The sequence below is a fragment of the Glycine max genome, chromosome 18 (genome assembly GCF_000004515.6).
Source record: "Glycine max cultivar Williams 82 chromosome 18, Glycine_max_v4.0, whole genome shotgun sequence".
In the NCBI taxonomy this organism is placed as follows: domain Eukaryota; kingdom Viridiplantae; phylum Streptophyta; class Magnoliopsida; order Fabales; family Fabaceae; genus Glycine; species Glycine max.
The window spans coordinates 4,025,972-4,031,206 of record NC_038254.2 but is presented as its reverse complement, the minus strand read 5'-3'; the positions used below and the strand labels follow the sequence as shown (position 1 = coordinate 4,031,206).

Genomic DNA, 5,235 nt, shown 5'->3' with positions numbered 1-5,235 from the left:
ACTTGATAGAGCAAGCTAGAAAACTGCATGTCTAGAAATGAAGTGCAGTGATTTAGTCCTTATTATGTTGTAGTCTTAATGCGATTCCTTTAGACTAAGTTTGTTGAGGGATCATGGATGAGGTTTAAAGAGAGTTAGGCCCATTCACTTGAGGGATATTGATTTGGGTAATTTCTCAGCATAAGAACACTAGGATAACATTAAATAGAGAAAAATACATAATAATATCAAGGAAAATTCAGTAGAACGACCCAACGTTTTTTACTTGACTGTTTTTACTTCTTAATCTTTAGATAATTAGTTCGTATTTAAATTGATTTTAGAACAACAACCCATCTTGATATTTATTTCACTTTTGGTTGTATATAAATGTTTGCTCACTGAATATACATTTTCTGAGTGAAATAAATTTCCTATGAATACGATACTCGGTCTTACCGTTTTAATATACTACTTGTTCGAATCGATATACTTGCTGAATAGCAGCGTAACACTAGTCAAACTAGTGGGTGGGTCATTAATTGACCCACAAGAATCAGTATAAGTAACATAAAATATAAGTGTATGTATTAATTATGTCATAAGTTTAATAGCTAATCATGATTGCTTGGTGGTAAATTGATCCATTAAATAAATTTTAGATCTTTGATTTAATTTTTGAGTATACCATATTTTTGTTGTATTTTCATTAAATTTTATATTTTAAAAAGATAATTAATTTTGATCTAACTTATTCAAACAAACCGGGTCAGACAATTTAACCATAAAACTGACAAGATTAACTGCATGACCGATTCGATGAGCAATCAGACCAGAGTTCCTAATGGGATTGGTCCAGATTTTAAAATTACTATTACAATTAAATGTCTGGATTGCATGCAAACATTAGTTCAAATGCCACTAATTTAAAAGTAGTTGGACAACAAGTGCTAAAGGAGCTCCAAACAGCAACACCCAAAACTAAAGGTTTTTATGCAGCTACTAAGACAAAGTTGGATGGTGGTAGAGCAATTTACCACATTGCACAGTGTGTTGAATTTGCCACAGAGACTAAATGTCTGGATTGCATGCAAGTTGGATTCAATAACTTACAAAGTTGCCTTCCCAACACAGATGGTACAGCATATGATGCTTGCTGTTTTATGAGATACTCCATGTCACCCTTGTTTGCTGTAATCAAACCATTGACCTCGGACCCTATTTAAAAGAAGGTAGAATTATTGCAACAATCCCCTTTACTTGATGTATATTTAAACAAAATAGGATAGGTTATATAGTTTTTAAAACATTTCTATTATAATTATAAAAATATGGTTTTAATTAATACGTTTTTACTCTATGTAAATATTGCATTTTTTAAAATTTTAGTCCGTTAAATTTTTTTAATTTGACTCTTATAAAATTATCCCTAATATCGTTTTGTGATGATATATCTAGAGATCTAATAAAAAGAGGGTTGGGAAAATACATCTAGAGATATATTAGGTAAGCTATCACTCTTGTGTGACTTGTGATTATAACATGGTTATATGCATGTCGTGTCATTGATAAATAGAAATAATGATGCATTTTTTAAAATATTTAGAATTAAAACTATCTTTTTTTTTAAACAAAAAAAGTTAAACCCAGATTAAACTTATCATATATATGTAGGGATTAATCAATATAATCTTTTTAACACAAAAAAATAACAAATATATTTATTTTGAAAGATTTTATACCATTTTATCACTTTTATCATTTTTAATATGAATTTTAAAATTAAGAAATAAAACAACAAAATAACAATAAAGGGCCTAATGTATTTGCAGACCTGGTTTGGAACTTATGTATTTGCTTAATTTACTTTGTTGTAGGAGGTCCAAGCAAGAAGTGGGCTGCAATAGTTGGAGTTGTAGGAGGTGTTGTTCTCCTCCTTGTGTTGTTTGCCCTGCGATGGTCTAGAAAAGCAAAGAAGGTTCACAGCGGTAAGTAAATGTGGAAAGTCTTCAATGTAATATTGCTTGTTATCAATTAGTTCATGATTAATTTTGTAACCGAAAAATATATAATAATGTCCAAAGCAAATTGTTCTTCATCAGACCTGTTATTTGCATCTAATAATTAACTCTGCAATCATAACTTCATTTTATTTCCTAATTTCCTTCATGATTGGTTTTGATTATTTTGTAGATAATAATTGCTTTTTAAAAAACTCTCTTTAATAATTTTTTATTATAAATAATTTTAACTGCAAATTAAAAGTCGAGTGTTCCTTAGCAGGTGACATATTGGGAGCAACTGACTTGAAAGGTCCAGTTAACTACAAGTATAAAGATTTGAAAGTTGCAACAAAAAATTTCAGTGCTGAAAATAAACTTGGAGAAGGAGGTTTTAGTGCTGTATAAAGGTAAGTTTATGCTATATTTTTCAATATTATAATGGTAAGATTGTTCAAAGACTGATAACTTATTAGTATGTGAGTTTTTTTTAAGCTGACAATTATCCTATTCTGTTTGAGATTTTTTATATTTATAAATAATTACAAAAATATTATCTTGATTTATTTTATTTCCTAATTACATTAAAAATAAAAAAATTTATTTTCCTAGTTTCCTTTACTAATTTTTAAAGATATGAAATGAAGTAAAATAAAGTAAGATTTTGTAATTAAACAAAAATATTAAAAGAAAAAAAATTTCAAGAAAAAAACAGACCCTAAGATTTCCAAAACCTAAGAAATAAATATCTGTAGTTATATAAATATAGAAGAACAAATTAAACTAGTTTTGGGAAAATGAAACCCTAAAATTTCCATTTATAAAGCATACATGCTATCAAACAGGGTACTCTAAAGAATGGAAAAATTATTGCCATCAAGAAACTAGTATTGGGGAAATCCAGCAAGATGAAGGATGATTTTGAAAGTGAAGTGAAGCTTATAAGTAATGTGCATCATTGGAATCTCGTTAGACTTCTTGGTTGTTGTAGCAAAGGCCAAGAGAGAATCCTGGTTTACGAATACATGGCAAATAGCAGCATTGACAAATTCTTATTTGGTAACTCATCCCATCCTTTAATAGAAATATCTTTTCTTAATATATTAATTCATCATTTTTTCTCCTCCTTATTCAACCATCTAAGTATATAAACTAAACTTGAGAAATTAACAACAGCTGACAAAGGTTCCCTCAATTGGAAACAACGCTTTTAGGCACAGCAAAGGGTCCAACATATCTACATGAGGAATTCCATGTGCCCATTATCCTCTTAGATATAAAGACTGCTAATATCCTCTTAGATGATGATCTTCAACCCAAAATTGTTGATTTTGGGTTGGCAAGGCTTTGATAACGGTTAAATATGAGTTATTCTGATAATAAAAATATATTAAAAATATCTTTAAAAATATTTATTTAGTCGTTATCTTTGGCTTAAATATCAAGATTTGATTTTTTTGTATTTATGGCTTGCAAATATGAAGAGGAGAGATTAAAAGAGTAAAAGATCGAGAAAATATCCAAAATATCAAGAAGTCTCAGGAAGATATGATTAAAAGCAAAACAAATTCAAAAGATATCAAAAATATCAAAAAAAGAAAGATTTCTAGCATCAGACCCAAATACACTACAACAACTGTAAAAAGGGAATCAAACCAAGCAGAAAACACACCACATAACCCCTCTTATCCCATTGGTTCTTATATCCCATCCATTGTAAAGTCTTTAATGACCATGAGTGGCTTCATGCATTTCATCTATCGAGTCTTTCCAAAGACATTTACGAGATAGATAGGTGAGATAGACTTGTCATCGTGAGACATCAAAGACAAGTATTTTAACAGATGTGGATAGGAAAAATTCATCAAATTGATACAAAAAAACCTAAAATCATACATCCTAGGCAAATAAGGCAGGTTAGGTCCCAACATTATCAAATTCTGATTTTATTTTATTTTTATCTTTTACTTTTCTTATCTTATTTTTTGTCTTCTATTTTCTTTTATCTTTATCATATCTTAATTTAAATATTTTATCTTCTCTATCTTCTATTTTTATCTTTAAATCTTTTATGTTTTCTTTTAAATCTTTATCTTATCTAATATATTTCTTTATCTTTATTTTAATTTCTTTATCTATTACTTTTAAATTGGGTTTGCATTAATCTAATTACAAAGTCTCTGTGGATTTGACACTCGGACATTCGAGTACTTTACTACTTGTGACAAATTTAATACACTTGTCAACGAGTTAATAGGCTTCTTCCGTGAGATCGTTCTCGTCTTAGCACAAAATTTGCCGGAACATTGTAAGTAAAAAACAATGCCATTCACATGAATTTCTTGACATTTATTTGAGCATCAAGTTGTAGCAAATGAGACAAATTAATTAATAAATACTTATGTGGGAAAATTAATGTAACATGGTAATAAGTGTTGTTTTATTAACTATGAACTTCATATCATGCACTTGTCAGGGGATACACAGCACCTGAATATGCAATGCATGGCCAATTATCCGAGAAGGCTGATACCTACAGCTATGGTATTGTGGTCCTAGAAATCATAAGTGGTAAAAAAAGTACCGATGTGAAGATTGATGAGAAGGGTCGTGAGTACCTTCTTCAACGAGTAAGTTGCTATATTTAACTAGGAATTGTTAGTTTTCTCATGATATTTTACTATATGAGTATATGAGATATTAATTTGATTTTCACTTAACAGGCATGGAAACTGTATGAGAGAGGCATGCAGTTGGAGCTTGTGGACAAAGGAAATAGATCCTAATGAATATGATGCAGAAGAAATGAAGAAAATCATAGAAATTGCACTATTATGCACTCAAGCATCAGCTCAACGAGGCCAACAATGTCTGAATTAATAGTGCTACTCAAAAGCAAGAGCTTAGTGGAGCATCTGCGACCAACTATGCCTGTGTTTGTTGAATCAAATATGATGAATCGGGAAGGCATGTCTGCTGGTTCATCTAATGATACTGTCTCCATTTCTGTTCTATCAACTCGATGATTATGGAATGGAAAAGGGTCTTGAATTCTTCATTACTTGATCCAATAAATGAAAAGAATAAATTATAGATTAAAGTTTTGTTGGATAAACTTTTTAATATGCATTTAAAGAAGAAGAAAAAAATGTGAGTAAAATGAATTATTTTTTTCTCGTATATTAACATTATTTATATATAAATTAATTTTAATTTTTGAAAAAACTTAATACATTTTATTTTTTATAAGTATTTA

The 5,235-nt window shown here is 29.3% G+C and overlaps 1 pseudogene; it reads left to right on the top strand.

Annotated features, from left to right (window-relative positions):
• The first annotated feature begins 863 nt into the window (after window positions 1-863).
• On the top strand, window positions 864-5,005 carry LOC100779529 (cold-responsive protein kinase 1-like; annotated as a pseudogene).
• The last annotated feature ends 230 nt before the right edge of the window (window positions 5,006-5,235 follow it).